At 44.3% G+C, this 23986-nt stretch overlaps 1 long non-coding RNA gene across 1 annotated transcript in view; it reads left to right on the top strand.

The window, feature by feature from the left end:
• The window catches only part of LOC106503076, a 114200-nt gene extending 90468 nt beyond the window's left edge, over positions 1–23732 (top strand). The window contains exons 3-4 of the long non-coding RNA XR_001296746.2: positions 21550–21680; positions 22146–23732. This is a non-coding gene — a long non-coding RNA (uncharacterized LOC106503076). The remainder of the gene's footprint in view (positions 1–21549; positions 21681–22145) is intronic.

Raw genomic sequence — 23986 nt, 5'->3', positions numbered from 1 at the left:
ATGCTGGCTGCTAGTCAGCGCTTAATACTTATTTACTGAATGACTGAGTGAAGCAGTGAGTCAGTGAATGAATGAATACACATTAACCAAAAAACCCCCTCAAAAAACAAAAACCCCAACTTTAAAGGGAAGAAGGTAACCAGATTGGTTACCTAACAACTTAACACTCAAAATCCACTGCCCGGAACAAATAAATTTTGCTAAAAAGCCCTGTTAAATTAGTCCATCTACTTCTTTATTCTGAATCATTAATCCGTTTGGTATGCATAAGTATATTTTAAGAATTCTGGCACTAAAACCATTCCAGTATCTATACTTGAAAGAAAAACGGGTCTCCTGAGGTATAGTTGACATATAATCAACTGCACATTTTAAAAAGGTATAATTTGACGTTTTGATATATGTAGACACTAGGGAAACCATCACACAAGATAACGAACATATCCATTCACTCCCGAAAGTTTCCTTGTGTTCCATTGTAGTCGCTCCTTCCCCTTCGGCTCCCACAGATCTGCCTTCTATCACTCTACATTAGCTTCCGTTTCCTAGAATTTTATATAAATGGAGTTATACAGTATGTTCTCATTTCTGTTTGGCTTCCTTCAGTCACACAATTATTTTTAGACTAATCCAGGTTGCAGTACGTAAAAAGAGTTTATTCTTGCTTTGCTTCGAAATATCCCATTGTATGATTATACCTCTGTTGAATGATTCAGCTGCTGTGGGATATTTGGGGAGCTTCCAGTTTTGGGCTATAACAAATTAGGCTTCTATAGACATTCATGTGAAAGCCTTTGCATGCACAAAGGTTTTCATTGCTCTTAGAAAATACCAGGGATGGAATTGTTGGGTGATGTGACAGGTGGGTGTTTAACATTTTAAGAGAGTTCCAAGTCATGGTAGCATTTTGCATTCCCACCAGCAGTGTGTGAGAGTTCTGGCCTTTCACATCCTTTCCAAGACTTGGTGTGATGGGTCATTTTAATCTTAGTCATTCTGATAGGTATGTAGTGGTATCTGTTGTAGTTTTCATTTTGTTTTCCCTAGGGACTGATGATATTGGACAACTTTCCGTGTGCTTATATATCATCCATATAATCTTTTTATTTATTTATAAATAATCTATTTATTTATTTATTGTTTGCTTTCTATTAGTGACTTTCAAGAGATTTTTGTATATTTTGGATGCCAATTCTTTACCAAGTATAAGACTTGCAAACTGTTTCTCACAGTTTGTGGCTTGTCCTTTCAACAGTGTCTTTTGAAGAGTAGACATTTTGAATTTTTAATTAAGTCCAGCATATCACTCTGTTCCTTTATGGATTGTGCTTTTGATGTCACACTGGAGAAATCATTGTCTAATCCAATGTCAGGAAGGCTTTCTCCTATGTCTTCTTGAAGTTTCATAGTTTTAGGCTTTATATTTAGGTCTGTGATCCATTTTGAATTAATATTATGTATTGTTCAAGGCATGGATCAAAGTTATCCATTTTATATGGATATTCAATGGTTCCATACCATTGGTGGTAAAGACTACCCTCATCCACTGAATTGCCTTCGTAACATGTAGAAAATCATTTGTCTGTACATTATTACTATAGCCTAACTATAAATTTTGACATTTGGCAGTGTAAGCGGTACAACTTTATTCTTTTTAAAAGTTATTTTGGCTGCATTAGTTCTTTTGCATTTCCATATGACTTTTAGAATATAATCAATTTCTATTATAAGAAGCCTGCTGAGAGATCAGGGAGAATTGACATCTTAACCATAATGAGGCTTCTGACCAGTGGACACAGTATATCTTTCTATTTATTTAGGTCTTTAATTTTTCCAGCAGTGTTTTATAGATCTCAGAGGATGGGACTTTCACATCTTTTGTCAGATTTATGCCTGAGTATTTCAAGTATCGTATTTTTTATATTATTGTAAATGGTATTTAAAATTTGGTATTTCTAGTTATTTATTAACAGAAATATGACTGATTTCTATATATTGATTTTATATGTTTGCAATCTTGTTAAACTCATTTATTAATTTTAGTATAATTTTGGGGGATTCAGTCAGACTCTCTGAATAGAAGATCGTGTCATATTTGAATAAGAACAGTTTCAATTATTTATTCCGACTGAGATCACTGTTATTTTCTCTTTGTCTTTTTGCCCTGGCTAGAACAAAAAGCCTAGTGGTGAGAATGGACATTCTTTATTTTTTTCTGCTGATGGAGGGAAGATAGTCAGTCTTCAAGTTTGAACTCAAAACATTTGCAGACAAATACCAATTGTGCTCTGCAGTTCAAGGAGAGCCCCAAACATATACATTTGTCCATTTCTGATGAAGATTGCTATGGAAAGTGGAATATCATTATACAAAAATTAGAGTCAGCAGCTGACACTAAACCAGATAATGAGAAACAGAATTTAAGCAGGATAATACTCCCCTCAAAAACAGGGGCTAGGAGCCTAATAAGAAAGGATCACAGATTAATATCAGATTCGCACTTTTAACTATATATAACTTGATAATGTTGGGGTGATATTCAGTAAAAACCCTGATAGGGCTTCACAGGTTGTTACCGTCATATTGGTCCGCTGCCTGTGCTGCGCTGGTGGGGAAGGAGGTTGAAAGCACCTCTGGCTTTGCCTTCCTGCGGTGGTGCCCTGGGGCTGGCTCCCCCAGGCTCTCCAGGCCAGTTGTGCTCATCTCGTCCCAACTCGCGTTCAGTGATGTCACCTTGTCAGCTGGACACCGACCACGGTGGGAGGATGGATTTACACTAGGGAAACTTGGCAAATGCTACAAATCAGAGAGCTGGTTCTTAAACATTTATCAGCATACTACTGTCTAATTGGCATTTATCAGCACACCACTGTGTAGTCAGTACCCTGAATATAATTGGTATTGATATACGAATATATTCACATAAAGTATAATTCCTTGAATCAAGAGTAGGACACCACATGATTTTATGTATATCTAAGAAAGATAAGAAAGAAAGATAAAATGCTATCATTGTAATTTTGAGATTCCACTGGTAGAGTGGAAAAAAGTCTCATCCTATTTTCAGCTAGGCTGAAATGTAAGAAACCCTGAACTATTGCAGTGAAGAAATACAGCATTACTAAAATTCATCACAAAGGAAACACTATATAGTTTGTTTTATTTTATGCATTAGCCATTCACATAAAATGCTTGGCTCTCATTATAAAGTCCTGCTAAAAACAAAAGAATACAATAATGTTTTTGGAGTTTAACTAAAGCATTAGAACTTGATAAGCATATAGCTGATTCACTTCATTGTACAGCAGAAACTAAACACACTATTGTAAAGCCATTATGTTCCAATAAAAAATACAATAAAATAAGGAAAAAAAAGATTCTGAAGCCTTGTGTAGGCAAAGAACCAAATATATGGCTCTCTTTAACCTATGCTTACAAAGCGCTTGCTGCTTTTTATTGATACAGTTTGTTTATGCCTTCATTTATCTGTCTCAACTAGATGATGATATGCTTCAGAGCAGAACTTTGTGTGTCTTACTACCCTTTACATTCTCAATATTGAAGTAGTTGTTCAGCTCATTTAAGTGATGAAGAAATGTCAACTGAAAAACAAAACAAAACAATAACGCTGTCTGTCTATCCTGATTCCTAAAGGAGGCATACTCATGTTTGGGTGTAGTTCACACACAGAGATGCCGAATGAAGGTTTATTTTAACAGATGTTTCATTATGACTTATAAATCAGATATATTATTGAGTAACCTCTTTTCTTCTGACCGTCTCACCCAATAGGCTAGCCCCTAGTTGGATATTTCTGAGAGCGAAATTGAACATGAAGATGGTTAATGCCTGATCATATCAAATGGGCCACTGGCCTGGGGTGGCTTTCAAACATTGTAACATAGATAGACTTGCCTTTTCTTGCTCTTCCTTTAAGGACTGAATACAGGTCAGAATCTCGTTAGCCTCTGTGTGCCTAGGTGCTTAACAGGCTATGAGGAACCAAGTCTTCAGGGATCTTCTCAGGCAGCCTGGTTCAGTATGTGAGAAGCTGACCATTCCTGCGAGGTACCAACCAAGCACATCACTCGATAGATCCATTTCGACACGGTGGCTTCTTTCCTTTTCTTTTTCCAGAAGCTGAAAATATTCCCTGATAGCTCAACAGAGAAGAATAAATTGTCCCTGTGTATTTACACAGAGGAAAAAGATTTTCCTCATTGTATTTGCAATTCCGTCTCATGCGATGACCTCCATTCTCATAATCCTTCATGGAGTATCATGATGTAAAAAGCTTTCTCTCCCTGCTGTTTCTGTTAAAAGGTTTTCTGGTGCGGTTCTTGGAAAGTCAAATTCTGCATTTAAATGTTGTATTTTCGCAATATAATATAAAAGAGGCCATACTTCTGGCATGTTTTTCTTCCTGGGAGAGTAGAAGGTAATTCCACCCTTCTGCATATATTGTTAACCAAGCCATGAGAGTGTACAGCAGCTTTAATAGCAAAGCAATTGTGATTACATCTTGCTCGTAATTACATTTATTTGCTCACATATGTTGAAAAGGCAAGCATTAGCCCGACCGGATGGGTATGTGTTTGTGCAAGGAAAATCATCCGGCAGATTGGCAGTGAGGAAAACAGCTTTCAGCCACTTAGGTCTCTCCTGTCACGGACACTTGCAAAAACTGTCAGGGCTTACTTAGTTTTTGCTTTCATGCTTCTAAAATCGATTGCATTTGGAAAGCAGGTGAATTTATTGTGGGTGATGGATTTGCATCAAAGTAATCAAAATATTAGGGGTTGCCTGTAACAAGATACATGTCTGTGGTCCAAAAGAGAAGGAAGTTGAGAAGTGCCATGGTTCAAAACAGCTTTAGAAATGGCCCCTGTCCCTTCTGGGGAAAGGCGGTATGCAGCTCCTCAGGGAACTTAGAGGGCTGTAAGAGGGCTGTGTGTGTGAAAGAATTTTAGGTCTGCAGCACTGAACTGTCCCTAAGGAAGATGGGAAGGTGGTGGACATGGCACTGGATTTTTGTGAGACGGATGAGCTTGGCCAGGCCACCTGTAACTCAAAGACTTTGAGGAAGCTAGTTTATTCCTCTTTGCCTTCATTTGTCTGTCTCTAGAATGGGTATAGCGATACTGAGCTTATTGGGCTGTTTTCTTATTTTTATACTCACTGAACTATAGATTAGTTCCTCACTGTTTGGGCCATTGCTGTACCCTCAGAAGTTGGCACAATTCCTGGAACATCATGCTTACCCAGCAAACTTTTTTTTTTTTTTTTAATAAATGAATGTAAATTACTCGATACGGGCACAGCTCAACAAACAGTATCATATTTACTGTTGCTGGAATAAACTGCCAAACTTTACTATCTCATAGTCCTGAAGGTCGGAAATGCTAAAGTTCAAGGTGTCTGAGGGCTGTGGTCCTTCTAGGGACTTGAGGGGAGAATCCATTCCTTGCCTTTTCCAGCTTCTGGAAGCTGCCTGCATTCCTTGGCCCAGGGTCCCTTCCTCTGTCTTCAGAGCCAGGTTGTATGGTGTCATCCACTCTCTCCCTGGCTTTGACATCCCACGTCTCTCTTATAAGTATCCTGCAATGGCACTGGGTCCACTTCATGATACAAGGTGGTCTCCCCACCTCAGGGTCCTGAACCCAATCACATTTGCAAAGTCCCCTTCTGCGGTTTGAGGGAGCATCCTCACAGATTCTGGGGTGAGGATGTGGGCAGCCGTGGGGCAGTCTTGATTCTGTCTACCGCATCTCTGTTATGGAATAAAGCCCTCCCTGTTCAGTATCACCATATCTTTTCATTACCTGTTTGAAAGCTCCTCTTGAAGACTTTCAAACAAGTCATAGTCATAGTTCTGGATTCTTTTTGCCTCCTTGATAATGGTCCAAGGATTCTAGACACCAACAATGTCCCTTTAGGCCTCACTGGGTGGTGACTTATGTCTCTTGCTTTTGGAGTTAGAAGAGCATGTGTTTGGTTAAGTAAGTCTCTCTCAGCAACTAGCAGAGGGTTTGGCACTTAAATAAATGATCATGGAATGAATAACTCAGTGTTGAAACAGTAACAGTCTACCTTCTAGGATCACTTCTCAAGAGGAGGGATGGCTTATAGAAAATTCTTTGTAACCAGCAGAAAAGCAGCACTTAGCTGAGCTGATGCACTGAGCATGTATCTCCCAGACTCACTTATCAATAAAGTGTTGCTGAGATTCAGGTGCCTCTTTTCCCTTGGGCTGAGAAATTTTCAAATACAGGGATAGAGCCTTCAAGGCCTGAAACTTGTTTGGTTTGCCAAAAACTGTGACATAGAATTGAACTATGTGAATAATCAAATAATTCATGGAGAAGCCAAGATCTCATACATGTTTTGGGCTGAGACAGGGTTAAAGGGTCCTCCAGTTTAACCTTTTATCCACTATGTAGAGTTCTTTGGACCATGTGGTCTATAAATAAGCCAGTGAAATCCTTTTATGACATCAGATTAGATGAGTTTTCTATCTTTGGCACACGTGGTGGGAAGTTCTCTCTTACATTGAGAGAGTTCTCAAAACGATCTCCCTACGGGGGCTGCCCATCCACACGTCCTCTGTGTCATACGTCGCCTCCTCTTCGGCACCTTCCATAGATTTCTCACCCCAGACTCATGCCTGCCTCCTTTTCTCTCTTCTCCTATCTATTCCTTGTGATTCCTGTGGTTTCCGTAGTGCCATATTGCAAGGGGTTATTCGGTGTCTCTTCTAACAGACTCCACATTTCTTAAAAGCAGGTTTGTTGTATCTCTGAGTCACAGAGCTTAGCAGAGTGCAAGATTTATAGCATCAAGAGAGTCAAGTTTTGTTGAATTAAGGCTACAGGTAATTGAGCCTAATGGACCGAGCCCAGGACACCCAGTAAAGAGAATCAGGGTTGGAGTCTGCCCTGGCTGCTTTTGAACCATGTGGACTGGGCAAGGCAATTCTCCTCTCCAAGTCACAGATTCCTGTGTCTTAATGGCAACCACTTGGGGCTGTTTTGAGGATAAAATGTGTGAATTATGGGAGTGTATTATGCAAATACAGAGGGTTGTCTCAGTGCCCTTGAAGCCACATAGAGCAGACCTCATCCTCTTCTGCTTGGCAGCCCTTCAAATATTCAAGGGAAGAGATCTCACACTCCATATCCCAAGCTGACAATGTATATAATAACTAACTGGGAGATGTCCAAAATTAAAGCTCTGGGCTTCAGCTATCTCTCTGCTGCTTATTAGCTGTGTGACCTTGAGAAATTAACTTCTCTATGCCTCAGTTTCTCCATCTGTGAAAAGAGGGTAAAGACAGAACTCGATTCTCAAGGTTGATGAAGTATTGGGTAAGATATTGCTCATCAAAGCTTCAGTCAGTACCTGGCACGTAGTTGGCAATCAGCCAGTTATTACTGCGTGACTCTCATTGTTTCCCTGCAACCTTAATGTCCTTAGTTCCTTCCACAATATGAACTGTCTTCCCCCACAGGCATTATTCTCTGAGAATGGCAAATAAATTCTGTCTATTCTTTCAGCTGCAGTTGGTTCATAATGACTGGCTTGAACTTTATGTTAAGGAGGATTCTGAGGCCCTGTGGTGTGGGCTCAGTAGGAAAGAATGTGAAAATAACCTACTTGTCCTTTCCGACAATGGAGAAATGCTAACATCCATGCCCTAAATATGCCGATGTTGCATCTCTTTACAATCCTAGGTAAATTGAGTCTAAATTCCTTATTTTATCGCATATGTCAGACCATATGTCAAGTCAGGTTCCCCAAAGGTCAGTCTGAAAAATATAAAAGGTAAGAAGTACCAGCTGAACTCCTGCCAAGTGCCAGGCACGCTTTTAGGTATTGTTTATACAGAAGTGAACACATTTTGCTTGTTAATGGTGTTTACCTTCTCATGAGGCAACAGAGAATCAACTAAGGAAATAAATTTGAAGGTGATTTCAAATAGTTATAGGTACTGAGTGAAAATCAAAGCTAGCTCATTTGATAGTAACTGGGGAACAGGGGAGTGGTGTGTGATTTAAACGGAACAGTTAGGAGGGATTTCTCAAGTGGTGACATCTGAGTTCGGATGTGAGTGGAGAGGATCTAGTTGTTCGCTGCTGTTAAAACAAATTACCACAAACTCGATGGCTTAAAACTACACAGATCGATGTATCTTACTGTTCCGTAGGGCACTGATCTGCACTAACCTCTCTGGGCCCAAGTCAAGGTGTCAGCAGGACTGTGTTCCCTGTGGACGCTCTGGTGGAGAATCCATTTCCTCGCCTCTCCTGGCTTCTAGAGGTCGCCCACATCCTGTGGCTTGTGGCCCCTTCCCCATCTTTAAAGCTAGCAGTGGTGGGTCTAGGCCATCTTGAGTCTATGTCCCTGCCTTTTCTGCCTCTCTCTTCCACTTTTAAGGACTCTTGTGGTTACACTGAACCCTTTTGAATAATCCAGGATAATCTCCTTCTCGAGGTCTTTCACTTATTCACACTTGCAAAGTCCCTTTGGTCATGAAAAGTAGCATGTTCACAGATTCCAGCACCCAGGAATGAGGATGCAGACCTCTACCACAGACCTCTACACACAGTATTTGTGGTAGAGGTCGCCAGGCTGTGGTACCAGAGAGAAGAAGGGCTCCCAGGTGGGAAATATTTGGCATGTTTAGAGGAAGAGAGAAACCTAGTATGCCTGTGGTCTTCTGAGCACAGAGAGGGCAGAAGATAAAAGTCATGCTTGTTTCTATTTATTGAGGAACTGCTATGTGTCTGTAACTTGGTGAACACTTTCTAGATATTATTTCATAGATTCTCATGATCACCTGATGAGAAAGGTGTTATTATTCAATTCCTTTGAACTGTTAAGAAATTGGTAGCTCAGCAGTTAAGATATATAGCTAAGATCATAGAACAAACACATGATGACGGCAAAGTATGATAGCAAGCCATCTATATATGAGTCTCTGTTCTTGACCATCATGCTTTTCTGCTTCCAACACCTATGACGCAACTGCTTGGGAGCAGATCCAAGTGTAAGCTCAGAGAGGGTGGTCCATGACCACCCTCTGGTGAGCCTGGCTAACCTTGACTGCTGCTTCTTAAATTTTCTTTGAAACCATCCGTACTAACTTTGAGCTCCAGGGATATTTTCCTGAGAAAGAACAATCAGTTGAGAAGAGAATAGTGGCTAATAGTGGGAGTTGACCTGACGTTAAGAGCCAGACCTTTGTAATTCTGAGAGCTGGCCTGGCACTCACAGCAAGGCCATGGCATTTTCCCATTGCACGTGAACAATTCTATGGGACACCAACATCAGACAAGGCTACTTTGTGCCCATGATAGAATAAGGCAAAAACGAGATCACCCTGCAATTATGCCTAGAAACAGACAAAACATGAACACTGTCCACCCACAAAATGGCAACCATCTTGCTTTCCCAGCCAGTAGGCGTGACTGCAGCTTCCTTACCAATCATAGCTCTGGCGTTACTCTTGTCTGTCCCCCAAGATGATAAGATTTATTGATATACAATCAGGGAATAACCACAGCTTTCTCACAGTGCTCAACCTAGACCAAATCCCTGTCTTTTTGGATCTACTTCATAAGCACATAAACCAAGCCCAACCGAATCTTAGAAGTTGTTCTAGCACTTTCTGTTAAGATCATACATGGCTTCCTATGGTGTGGGTTCTCCCTTGTTCCAACAAGCCAATAAACAAATCTTGGTGTCACAGGTGTGTCCTGGGTGTTTCTAGCTGATAGGCATTGTCCATAGAGAAACACACAGGCGTACAGCTGTCCATACATGCCTGATCTTCTGCTCTGGACTGCTGGGGTCTGAGAAAGATTAGGTGGGGTCTTATCGTGAAAGAGACAGCTTGATGATAAACTCTAAAGAACAAGGTACACAGAGTACTCAGAGACAGGGATAAATAGAAGGGACATACTACTCAGGGTTCAGTTCCTGACCTGCCTGTGTAAGTGAGTGTAATGATGTGCCCACCTATAGAAACGTGGAAATCAAGTGAAATAGTCCAGGGAAAGAACATAGCATAAGAGGTGCCACATAATAAATATAAGATAAATGTTGACTACTTATTATATTGTTTCCAAATAAAAAAGAGATTTGCTGGAGATGATATTAATATAACAAGGGGTACCATTCTGGAGGAGGGGGGGCTTAAAAGGAACACTGGTGATGGAAATGTTCTATGTCTTGTTAGGCGTGGTGGTTATACAGGGATATGCATTTATACAAACTCCACTCTGCATGTAAGATCTGTCAGTTTCGCTGTATGTAAGTTATAATTTAGTGAAGTAGTTCACACTTAACAAAGAGCCTTGGAGGCAAGGTGAGACTAGGCAAGTCAATACAAATCAGTACAGATGGAGGAGGCACGGCGGGCTTCCAGAATGGCGTTAGAAGTTCTCAGTGACCAGCAGAAACAGGCAAGCCTTCCCCTAAGTCTTCCAGCCAGGCTCCTGAGCCCCTCACCAGTTCCGCGAGCCCCTCGCTGGTTCTGAGAGCATGGCAAATTCTACAGGCTGTGGCCCTCTTATCAGGTGATTACCATTCAGCAAGTGGCTCTTCAGAAAAAGCAAAAGTCCTATTTTTTGCTGAGATTATTTAGTGAAAGCACATCAAAAGCACAAATATAGTTTTGGACTGAGACTGCCTGGATTCACGTCTTTGCTTCTCTGGTTTTGTTACCTTGGGGAGTTCTCGTCACATTCTGCAACTTCCTGTACCCCCTGCCATAAAGGATGAATACGGTGCCTGTTAGCAGTGCTGCATGACTGAAGGAGAGAACGGGTGTGTAGTGCTTAGCATATTGGACATATGAGAGCACTATTTTAAATCACTTGCAGTGACAGTGGTTGTGATGGAGGAGGCGGAGGTGGTGGTGAGGAGGGGGCATTGGTGGGGGTGACGCTGGTGCTGGTGGTGATGGAGGCGGTGATGACGGTGGTGGTGATGGTTGGAAAGGTGGAGGAAGCAATGAAACTTAGATAGCAGTATGTGCACTGACCCTTCGTCCCAAAATATAGATCAAACCACGTTTCCGCTCAGCTGAAAACTGAGAAGTTTCTCTCTCCAAGCTGACTACCATTCAGTCTTTACCTTCTGTTGCTCTGGTCCCCTGTGTTGCCCGCATGTAGCATAGACTGAGGTGGCAGCAAAGAAAGGAAGGGTGTTCACAGTGAAGAGAGGGAGGGCAAAGCCTGGGGCTTCAGCCCGCTTCTTGTGAACACCATTGATATCTGCACCTTCTGGCCCTGCCTAAGCTCAGGCGTGGTTTCTTACCCTCTTGGGGGTGCCCTATTCCTTCTGAGTGCAAGGAACTCTGGACAGAGCCCATACTTGCACCACCAGAAATAGCAACGTCAGTGTCAGCTCGAGCTGAATGAGGATTTGCAGCAAATGGTGATGCTGCTGTGCGGTAGACCCCGACTTTATTCACACAGTGCAGAAGCAAGCCACATCCTGTGATCGGTCCTCTATATTTTCTTCCTCTAGAATATAATAAATTAAACATAGAATGAAATGCAAAAAGGTTACATTGAGACATATACTATTTGAGGGTTTAATTCATTTTTCTAGTGTATAAGACACAAGGCTATTAAATTTTTAAAGCAGTGATCTCCTAAACTCTCTACTTTATGAGGGCTTTCTTCATAAAGATAAATGGTTTCCTTGCCAAATCAAATGCAGATTTGAAACAAATTAAGTTAATGTTCAATGATACAAGGTAGAATGAATGGGGGAGCTGTTTTATTTTGCATTGTAATAACCATACACACCTAAATCAATAGCTGTGGAAAAAAGGCAATAATATCACGTAACTGCAGGAAATGAAATATAGTGGCCAAGCCGGGGGGAACAGGCTGCAAAAAGAAAGGGTTTGTATTGGAATAATGACATTTCATTAAACAGGGAAGGAGGACTATTGAAGAGAAGTCCATAGCAGTAAATTCTGTTTCTTATAATAACACTTGAGACGAGTTGAAGTTGGCTGGGTATTGTGATAAAGGATAATGCTGTCGTCCTTCTGTGCATGGGGCTATAATTTTAGGTTTAAAGAAAACCTAGATATTAAAGAACCAGTGCATGTTTTCAGAGGGCGTCCTCATTCTTCTCATCTTTTGCTTAATTTAGTACAAGGTCCAATAATCTGTCTGAAAGATTGCAAGAGGAAGGTAGCCTGAGTTTTTTTTTTTTTTGTAATTGCTCTTGAATGAAAGTCAACAGGTTTTTTTCTTCTCTCCTTCCTTCTTTCTTTTCTTCCTCCCTCCCTCCCTTTCTTTAGTTCATAGTAGGCAGAGCAGGGACAGAGGGATTTGCTATTAATGAAAGCTGCTTTTCAACCGTTATTAGAGAAGGAGAAAGAGAGAGGGGAGAGAGAGAGACATGTTCCATGCTGATATTTTTGATCATATACCTCTCTACCCACAGTCTCTAGAGTAGCTGCCAAAGAACTATCCTAGATGATCTAAACACCCTTACAGAGGCGGAGGCCTGACTCAGGGATATCATGGTCTGAAACCATTTTGAGTAAACCGTATCACCTCAGTCTTGCCCCGAGAGAGATGGTACAAGGCCCTCTCAGCTGCAGCCACAAGTGGTGTGCTCTTGGATTGCCCCCGTACTTTGAAATCAGCCTTTGTTGCTATTGTCTAGTTGCTAAATCATGTCCGACTCTTTGCAACCCCATGGACTGTAGCCAGGCTGCCCTGTCCATGGAATCTTCAGGCAAGAAGACTGGAGTGGCTGCCACTTAAAACTGGGGAGGAGCTTTTTTTGTTTCTCCTTGGATATCTTTCTGCCCTCTTCACTGAGGGAGACAGATGCACCTTTTCTATCTGGTACCTGTGTGCCCACCTCGAACTGGGCCTATAGAGACGCTGGCAGGAAAAGCATCTCATTAGAGGGGCTGCCTTCTCCAGAAAGGCTTCCTTGTCCTCCCCAGCTGGATGAACTTGTGGCCTCTGTTGACAGTGCAGCTTTGGCATGGGAAGATAGTACACTGTGTGTTTTACTGTGTTATCCCAAGAAATTCTGCCTGTGTAATGGAAGGTACAATTGTACTCATCTCACACGCTACCAAAGTAATGCTCAAAATTCTCCAAGCCAGTCTTCAACAGTACGTGAACCGTGAACTTCCAGATGTTCAAGCTGGATTTAGAAAAGGCAGAGGAACCAGAGATCAAATTGCCAACATCTGTTGAATCATTGAAAAAGCAAGAGAGTTCCAGAAAAACATCTACTTCTGCTTTATTGACTATGTCAAAGCCTTTGACTGTGTAGATCACAACAAACTGTGGAAAATTCTTAGAGATGGGAATAGCAGACCACCTCACCTGCTTCCTGAGAAATCTGTAGGCAGGTCAGGAAGCAACAGTTAGAACTGGACATGGAACAACAGACTCGTTCCAAATTGGGAAAGTACGTCAAGGCTGTATATTGTCACCCTGCTTATTTAACTTTTATGCAGAGTACATCATGTGAAATGCCAGGCTGGATGAAACTCAAGCTGGAATCAAGATTGCTGGGAGAAATATCAATAACTTCAGATACACAGATAACACCACCCTTATAGAAGAAAGCAAAGAAGAACTAAAGAGCCTCTTGATGAAATGAAAGAGGAGAGTGAAAAAATTGGCTTAAAATTCAACATTCAAAAATCTAATATTATGGCATCCGGTCCCATCATTTCATGGCAAATAGATGGAGAAACAGTGGAAACAGTGACAGACTTTATATTTTTGGTCTCCAAAATCACTGCAGATGGTGGCTGCAGCCATGAAATTAAAAGATGCTTACTCCTTGGAAGAAAAGCCATGACCAACCTGGACAGCATATTCAAAAGCAGAGACATTACTTTGCTGTCAAAGGTCCGTCTAGTCAAGGCTATGGTTTTTCCAGTAGTCATGTATGGATGTGAGAGTTGGACCATAAAGAAAGCTGAGCACTGAAGAATTGATGCTTTTGAACTGTGGTGTTGGAGAAGACTCTTAAGAGTCCCTTGGACTGCAAGGAGATCCAACCAGTCAATCCTAAAGGAAATCAGTCCTGAATATTCATTGGAAGGCTGATGCTGAAGCTGAAACTCCAATACTTTGGCCACCTGATGTGAAGAGCTGACTCATTGGAAAAGACCCTGATGCTGGGAAAGACTGAAGGCAGGAGGAGAAGGGGATGACAGAGGATGAGATGGTTGGATGGAATCACTGACTCAATTAGACATGAGTTTGAGTAAACTCCAGTAGCTGATGATGGACAGGGAAGCCTGACGTGCTACAGTCATGGGGTCGCAAAGAGTCGGGCATGACTGAGCGACTGAACTAAACACACAGGTTCTGGAAGATAAACCACCCAAGTACAAACAGGATCTGTGATCCTAGTAGCACTGCAGTCTTGAGGAGTTCCCTTAAACTCTCTCTTCCTCAGCCTCCTCATCTGTAAAACGGTACCCAGCCCTCAGGGATGTTGTCAGGATGAGGTGAGAGGTTACACACGCAGCAGTTAGCAATCCGGCATGCAGAATGTCCGATAACCAAGGACGTGAACAGAGCCCATTTATTAACCACCGCGCCGGGCTCCTGGAATTCAGTTGCACAGTCCTTCTGCTCCTGTATACCCAGATACTCCCCACAGTGCCAGTCCTGAGAACCGCCTGAAGCCCCCGGCCCTGAAAGGACTGGCAGGGGCCGGACTGGCAGGGGAACATGCAGCAGGAGCCTGATGCCAACAAGAGTAGACGAGGCTGTTCAGCCCAGTGCCCAGGGCGGGGCAGGGCATAGGGACCCAGAGCAAGTGCAACACGAGGAAGCCTGAGGGCGGATTCAGTTTCCAGGCACAAGTCTATGGGGCCACCGCAGAGAAAGGGTCCTTGCAAACTCTGCAGTGGCCTGCAGCTAGGGAGGGTGTATGCACGACATGTTGCCCCCGGTGCCGTTTACCCTTGCCTCCCTGCTGCCCCAACGGGCGGAGAAGTCTTTTCCATTCCGTGTTGGTATGGCATTGCTTGGTCTGTGCTGGGCGGGGTGGTTCTCTAACTCCCCCAGTCTTCTCACCTGCCCACCCAAAGTCTTAGCTCCTCAGCACATTTGTGTCTGACGCAACATGTATTGATCTAGCTCAGCATGCGACACGAAGCCCCTACCTGCTTTCTATCAAAAATCTACCACCTCCTAGCTGTGTGGCCACAAGAAAATAAACTGGCCTCTCTGAACCTTTGTTTTCTTATGAATTAAGTGAAAATCAACGTACTGAGGATCTGAGGATTAAGTTAGGCGATACATGCAGAAGATCTAATGCAGTACCTGGCAACTAACACATTGTTAACAAATGCTGTGCGTGCATGCTAAGTTGTGTCTGACTCTTTGTGACCCTATGGACCGTAGTCCGCCAGGTTCCTCTGTCCATGGGATTCTCCAGGCAAAAATACTGGAGGGGGTTGTTGCGCCCTCCTCCAGAGGATCTTCCCAACCCAGGGATCGAATTCGTATCTCTCATGTCTCCTGCACTGGCGGGCAGGTTCTTAACCACGCATCAGGTAAGCAAGAGGCCAGAATTCACCCTACTCGGGAGAGGATATCTCGTCCTCATTGTCCTTAACATGCTGTGTGTTCGACAGAAGGGCCTCTGCTCCTCACTTGATGGGCACACAGCTTAGGGCCTGGGATGTGAGCTCTGGAGCCAGACACATCCTGAGTGTGAGTATCAGTGCTGTCCCCTCGGTCTGTGGCACCTTGGGTGCCTTGCTCTCATCATCTGTAAAATAAGAAGGCAGTCTTCCTCACAGGGTCAGTGTGAGGGTGAAATGGACTAATGTGAGTGAAGGGCCTGACCAGAGCTTGACACTTAGGAAAGCGTTCAGAGCCCAACCATGAAAATAAGTACTGTTATTCAATACTTAGAACCACCACTTGAGAGTGATAAGAATAAGGACTGTCATTTTGGAGAGAAAGACTCCGATGCTCGGAAATGAAGCAAGGTGTCCCCCTCCACCACCAGGTCACACACTAAGACAGGGGCAGTTTTGGGTAAAACAAATGCACAGCCACGTTAACCCTCCATGGCCTCTCATTAGTGAGCCGCCTCTGCTCGCCCCGCGTTGCCATCCACTCCAGCTCTGAGTTCACGCGTTTTCCAGCGTCCGGGGTGCGTGCTGTCCTCCTCATCTTCTGATACGTCCCCTAGGCCTCAGCCTGTCATTCCTTCCAGAAGTCTGCCCATGTCTCTACCCCACCCTGGTCTGGACGGGGGCTCTCGCCTCACAACACTGTCCGGGACTCCTGCAACCATGTTCCCCCTGCTCTACAAGCCCCTTCCTTTCAGAGACCATCCTGCTAACCATTCGCTCTCTGATGGCTTGGCTGCTGAGCGCCTGATAAACACTGCTGCTGCTGCTGCTGCTACTGCTAAGTCGCTTCAGTCGTGTCCGACTCTGTGTGACCCCACAGACGGCAAGCCCACCAGGCTGCCCCGTTCCTGGGATTCTCTAGGCAAGAACACTGGAGTGGGTTGCCATTTCCTTCTCCAACGCACGAGAGTGAAAAGTCAAAGTGAAGTCGCTCAGTTGTGTCCAACTCTTAGCGACCTCATGGACTGCAGCCTACCAGGCTCCTCCGTAGTTAGGGGAAAGAAGCAAAGGAGGGAGAATTGAAGAAAGTAAGGGTGTTCTCTTTGGTTGATAGTATTTAGAGTAATGTTGCTTTCCTTTTTTTTTTCCTAAAAAGTTTAACGGGACTGTCACCGCCATATGAAAAGCAGTTAATAACGGCACGTGAGACCAGGGTCTATTCTCAAGCTCTTCGGGCAATGGAAAGATCAGGAGCTCTGAGCCAGGAGACCCTGGCTTTGAATCTCGGTTCAGCGAATCACTTGTGTCGTTGTACTCAGTAGTAAGGTAGGCATTCACGTTGCCTAGCACGCAAGGCTGTGGTGAGAAATTAGAAAGAATATGATGGGGATGGCCTGGCCCATGCGCACCGTCTGCTGTGTTGCAGTGACGGCCTCATCATGGTGGGCATCTCTGCTGCTGTGACTTCTGTGGTTTTCATTAAGAGCAGAGCTCTTTCCATCTCAGCAGATTGCGTTCTTCAAGGAACACACAGTTCTAACAAATTAGCAGCTCAGCCCTTCTCTCCAATCAGCAAAATTTCTTAAATATGTGCTGGGCCCTGCCCTGAGCAGAATTTGATACTCATTTCTGTGCTTGCGTGGAGAGGTTCATAATCCTAAATTCGGGAACTGGAAATCACACTGAGTACGTTGGCTAAAGAGCCAGGCTGAACTCATCATACAGAGTCCTTGTTCCAAGGAAACAAGACGGATGCTCCCAGGGGATGTGCATGGTCTGGCGTGGGCACTCCGTTTCTTCTTGCTGCTGTAACAAATCACCACAAACCTGGTGGCTTAAAACTACGCAGACTTATTATGTGACAGTTCTGGAGGTCAGAAGTCTAAGACAGATCTCACTGCACTAAAATCCAAGTGTCAACTGGGCTGTGTTCCTGCTGGAGGCTCCAGGCAAGAACCAGTTTCTTGGTCTTTTCCAGCTTCTCGAGGTTTCCTGCATGCCTTGACGTCTGGCTTGTCTTCCATCTGCAGAGCCAGCAAGGGCAGCTTTCTCATGCTGTGTCCCTCTGGCTCCAACTCTCCTGTCTCCTTTCGTTTCTGGGGACCCATGTGATGACATTGGAATAACTCATCTCCCCATCTCAAGATCCTTCAGATCACATCAGCAAAGTCCTCTCCTCTATGTAAGGCCATGCATTCACTGGTTCTGGAGTTCTTCACGTGGACATCTGTGGGGTCCATCTTCTGTCCACCACTGATTCCTGGGGACAGACAAGGTCTCCCAACAAGGGGCTTTGAGTGGAGATTTGCTGACCTGCAGAGTGATCCACCAAAGGCTTTGACAAGTGTGGCTTATTTATAGGGAAACAAGAGGGAAATGTATCCATTTGAGTTTATTATCACACTTTCCATAAAAGGGCGTTTTAATTTTAAATAGGAGGTGAGAGTTATGACGCTAATTGTACATTGTGTGAAGCGCCTGACCACTTGCACTTATTTAGTCTCTATAATAACCCAGCAAAGCATTATCTTCATTCAGTTTAAAGACCGGTACCTGTTATATTGGACATCTGGAATCTGAACCCAAATCTGTCGAGCTGGAAAGCCCAGTTCTTTCCAATTGGGCACACAAATTCCTGGAAAAGAATCCCTCACTTTTTCCAAGGACTGGGGCTACTGGTCAGCAGTCTCGTTTCCCAGCCAGATGTGGACAGATGCAAACAAGGGGGTAGTCATGCCTTTTTTTTTTTTTTTTTTCTGGAACACCAGCTGGGTGGGGAGGTCTGGGCTGGCAAGAACTCAGAGTCATCTGCTCTTTTCTGACTGCCCTTCCAGAAGCAAGCTGATGAAGGGGAAAGGATTTCCCCTCCAGCCTGACATCAAAGGTTCCGGTCAGGGGCTCCCCGGGCCAGGATGGTGTTAGCATGGGATATTAACCTAACACACTTCACCCCTGTGTTTGTCAGGGGTGGTTGTGTCTTGGACGCAGCCTCATTCCTTGGACTTAATTAAAACCCAGTTCCCTCTTTTATTCAATTTATGAGGCCTAGCCAGCAGGATTAAGCGATTACAGACAAAAAGCCCCATTTGTGAAACACTCCTAAACTCAAGCTGTTACGCTGCTTACTTGTACTCCATTAAATTAATAAGGAATGAATGGGCTGATCCATTATGAATAAAGCAGTGGGGAGTCTCTGCCCCAGCTCATACTTCCTGCTCCCTCCTTGGAGAACATTTGTGTAAAATGATTATGTTCATATTCATTCAATTGGAATTCTCTAAAAGTGGAATGCATAAATTACTCTAAAGACACAGAGTTTATCTTAAACATTAACTGCGAAGGGTGAATTAATACGACTATTATAAAACCATTAGCATTCAGCGTATTTACCTACAGCTGCAGTATACCTAAACCAAATTCAGCCCACGATTGCCATTTGTGTTGGGTGATCAGGCGAGTTTATTTTAGCCCTCAGTTCATTTAAACTCATAACACACCCTTGAATATCCAATGTTTCCATTAGCTCCTTTCTTCAGGGGTTAACTTGGTTGGAAATTGACTTTTGTTGTTTCCCGATTTAACCACAAACCTCTACCCAGCTGTTATGACACCGCGGTGTTTCCAAATATCTGTTGTTTAACTCAACAAGATAGGAACAAAGAGGCTAACTTTGTTCACACTTTGAGATCCAGACAATTACCTGAGGAGTACAGGAGACACAGCTGAGGAGATGGGATCCCCAAGGATCTTTCACTGACCACTTACCCAGACTGTAGAGTGTGCGTATCATGGCTGCATGTGTAATAGGCTACATGTGTAACAGGGCCACGTGTGTAACAGGGCCACGTGTGTAATAGGCTGCATGTGTAACAGGCTACGTGTATAACAGGGCCGCGTGTGTAACAGGGCCACGTGTGTAACAGGGCCACATGTGTAACAGGGCCGCATATGTAAAAGGCTGCACGTGTAACAGGCTGCATGTGTAACAAGGCCACATGTGTAACAGGCTACATGTGTAACATGGCTGCATGTGTAACAGGCTGCGTGTGTAACAGGGCCACATGTGTAACAGGCTGCATGTGTAACAGGCTGCATGTGTAACAGGCTGCATGTGTAACAGGGCCACATGTGTAACAGGCTGCGTGTGTTATAGGGCTGCATGTGTAACAGGCTACATGTGTAATAGGCTGCGTGTGTAACAGGGCCACACGTGTAACAGGCTACATGTGTAATAGGCTGCACGTGTAATAGGCTGCATGTGTAACAGGCTACATGTGTAAAAGGCTGCATGTGTAACAGGGCCCATATGTAACATGGCAGCATGTGTAACATGGCTGCATGTGTAACAGGTTGCATGTGTAACAGGCTACATGTGTAACATGGCCTGTATGTAACATGGTGGCATGTGTAACAGGCCACATGTGTAACAGGCTGCACGTGTAACAGGGCCGCATGTGTAACAGGCTGCATGTGTAACATGGCCCATATGTAACATGGCCCCCTGTGTAACAGGCCACATGTGTAACAAGCTGCATGTGTAACATATCTCCATAGAAGCTGAATCTTGCTATGATCCAGGATCTTCCTCCCTGTTAACTCTGGACATGTGGGGCTGAACAATTCCCTTTTGGAGGCTATCCTGTAGGATATTTAGCAGTATCTGTGGTCCTATTCACCAGATACCAGTAACCATACCTGCCTCCCTCTCCAACAGTTGTGATACCCGAAACTGTTTCCAAATGTTGCATAGCCCCTAGTTGAAAACCACAGCCTGAATTTTCTTACCAGGAGTCACTCTGCCTCTTTCGAACTTCTTTTTCTGACTCTAAACTGAAAGAAGGTAGGCTCTGAAGGACTTTTATAACCCTCCCAGCACTAACTGTTGTGGAATATAAACCTGCTCGTCAGCAGTTGCTTCCCTGTCCTTCCTCTGGTGGGGACATAGATCCCCACAGATCTTGGGAAGATGAACCACGCCTCACCCGAAAGCCACTCTCCTCTCTGTACCCCTGTCCTTTCCCTGCTCACAAATGGATTTCCCGTTTCAGCCTTGAGTGGGAAAACAGAAGCGGTCAGAGGAGAATTCCCACAGGCTTTCCATCTGCCCTGCCACTTCCATTCGCCCCTACACGCCCTGCCTTCCTCCTGTGAGTGTATCTAGGAAGTCCACCTGCTCCTAAACTCGGCATTGCCACCCAGATGGACTTGCTCAGGGCGTGCCTCCATCCAAGAGCAGAGGTGTTGCCTCTTCCCTGCTTGAGTAATTCCAACATACACGCACATGCACACACATTCCCCCAGAACTGCACCTGAGAGATGCCTGCTGCGAGGTCCCCCAGCTGTCAGGAGGGAACTCAGATGCCCTAAAATCCAGGCTGTCTTTTCAGCACGGGGATACCAAGGTCTCTTCCTTTTGTGACAACGAAATCCATACCGCCTGCGCAATCGCTATCCCAGCTCCCTTGCCCTTTCCCTGAGGGCCTCCCAAGTCAGACCTAGTGGTTCCGAGCCAAACTCACAGGAGGAAAGGGGAGTGCCTGGTGCAGGCGCGGGTGGGAACGCAGACTCAAGGCGGGTGGAAGTTCTCACCCAACAGCTTCTGTTTTCCTGGGGCTGGACTGCGGATCGCATCTGTTAACTGGGGGTGCTATCCTTGCTGGTGGAATGCCTGACGGAAATGAACATGAGGTAAAACTTGCTCACTGACACTCACCCAGGGAGAAAGGGCAGGAGGCACAACCCCAAGCGCCTGGGACCCAGTCTGTTGACTCTGACTCAGCACACTGCTCTCTCATTACCTTTGAATTACTACAGCCAGGTTGCAACCCATTGAAAACCAGCTCTTCGTGGCCAGGGCTGAACCCTAAGTAACTGAATGCATTGAGACAGCTTCTTTATACCCAGAGTTTTGAACTCCCGCCTTGCCGTATTTGTGTTCTCTCTTTCAGATGGTGTCCTGAGCAGTTTTACCATCGGCAGGCTTTTGTCTTCCACCTCATTTGCCCCTTGCACCTTGCGGAGACAGCTGCTATCATGCTTTGCATCTCATCAGGCTTTTAAGAAGGAGAGAGTGAACCAGGTGGGTGGATGATCAGTAGCGTGGCTTGTTGGCACGGTACTTGCATCATTTGGTACCGAAGGAACGGGCCGTGTCAGCTGCAGGTCCGTGCACCAGGGGCTTTGCGGTCAGATAGCACAGGGTCAGGCCCCAGCGGACATCATATTAGCTTCACATACTTGGGCAAGTTACTTAAATTGTGAGTCTCAGTTTTCTCATCTATCGAAAAAGCTCACATTCTGTGAAAGTCTCTGTTAAGTGGTCCTGGCCCACCCTCTAAACACAAAACTGAGGCTGTGAAGGCCGCCTCCTCCACAAGGCCCCTCACCTCATCCCCAGCCTGGTGGGAAGGATTAATGCATTCTTTCTTGAAAGGACTTACATGTACATATGGAATTGGCAAAAGTCTGGCTTTTTGGCCCAATTCCAAGTAAAACTAATCATCAGAAACTTCATGCAGATTTACGATTACTCTTTCTCTAACAGGGTGAGGCCCAAGCTGCTGAGACAGAATTAAAAAGGAGCTGCTGCAAGCAGAGAGGGCGCAGGGCTTCACAAAGAGGCATTTTCAGACGGGGCCCCTGGTGTGGAGCTCTGACTCCAGGTTGGCTGTAAATTAATATCAAACACTAAAACGGCCTCACTCCCCTCTCCTACGATTGTGGTGATGGGCCCTCACGACTGGGCTACCAGCTTTCATATAATGCTAATAAAGAGAGACACATAGGATCTTCCTAATCTAGTGTGCTTAATCCAAGACATCATTTAATTTTATGATGGCTGGTTTGTCCCAATTAAGCCAGATGTGTGCACTGAAGTCTTTCTCCTCGTGGATCCAGTGGAAATGGCACTGAGTGCTGAACCCGCTCCAGAGCATCTTGCCAGGTGCTAATCATGAGATCTGTAACAAGCGTCTCCTTTCTCTGCAGCCCTGTTCCCCTTTTATAAAATGGCTGATTAGGGTCAGGACGGAGGATGCCAACTGCAAGCAGCCCACAGAAACAGTTTGCTACACACACTGAAGAAACGTTAAATTCACTACCAACACTAAAAAATTGGCAGAGTCCACATGCAAAACTTCATTTTTGGCTTCTCTCAGAGAACTGGGGGACTGGGCCACGAGATCCACATTCCAAGAAGGTGGCAGCTGGATGGCACCGATCATCGGGCCCTGCGTCTCGCGGATCAAATGCTGGCTTTCTGCTCTGCCACGCCCCCTCCAGCACCCCCGCTCCCTATTATGACATCTGGCCCTGCTATTCATCCGTCCATTCTCTGGTTCCTATGTTCTAGTTTGAAACCGCCATGCTGCCCAAAGCTTTTCTAGTTGAATTTAGGATTTTGAGGATCAGTGTGATCTGGAATAGTCCAGTTGAAAATACTCTTGCTGGGTCAATATTTTATTGAGACCAATATATTATAATTCTACTAACAAACCTAAAATGCCTCTGATTCAATTTACTCTCTCTCTCTAGTTTGAAAGCCTGCTATATAAAAAGAATTTGCTGGCATATACTGGAGATATAAGGATGGATATAAATTTGGTAGAAGAGAAGACAGAAAATAAACAAGGAAGTGGCCAAGTGAATGTTAATGAAATTAACATCTGAGGGAATCTCAGTGTCACAGAGGAGGAGTTTTATGGAAAAGAACCATTTAGATGGCAACTCCTTTGGCTGAAGAGTTGACATTTAAGCAGACAATAAGGGCTAGAGAAGAAGCCAGACAAAGGTCAGTGGGGCTGGATACTAGAGGGTGGAAGCGAGGGGTGTGGCGAGGAAGTTGATGAGTCAGGCAGGGGCTAGACCAACCGGGCACTGGAGGATCTAACCGAGGGCCAAGCTTCATTTTTCAAGGTCTTGGGTAATGCAGACAAAACCGTTATTAGATGCCAAACTGACATGGATCATAGTCTCAACTCAGGGAACCCACAGAGATTGAAACAAAAACATCCTTGTCACTCCCCCCCATCCAACTTTGTGACCTTCCTTCTGTGCCCTTTCCCCAAATTATTTGTCCCTCCAGTGAGTAAATCTCATTAAAGACATAATTTGCATATGGTGGTTTCTTCTCTTGCAGAGGTTTACGATTGAATCATTTCAGAAAAGAAAACTAGCCCTTATTGAAAATGTTCCATATACCAGATGCTGTTCCATTAAATAAAAAAAAAAAAACCTTTGTATTGAAGTATCAACTTGTACTGCAGTTCAGAGCATCAGCGTACAGGTTGATGAATCTCACAAACTGAACTCATTGTGATCAACACCCAGATCAAGAAACAGAACACGTGCAGCGTTCGAGGTACCTTCCCGTACCTGCTTCCGACC

The sequence above is a fragment of the Capra hircus genome, chromosome 18, assembly GCF_001704415.2.
Source record: "Capra hircus breed San Clemente chromosome 18, ASM170441v1, whole genome shotgun sequence".
NCBI lineage: Eukaryota > Metazoa > Chordata > Mammalia > Artiodactyla > Bovidae > Capra > Capra hircus.
Note: the sequence above shows the minus strand (reverse complement) of the source record. Positions and strands in the feature narration are given on the sequence as shown.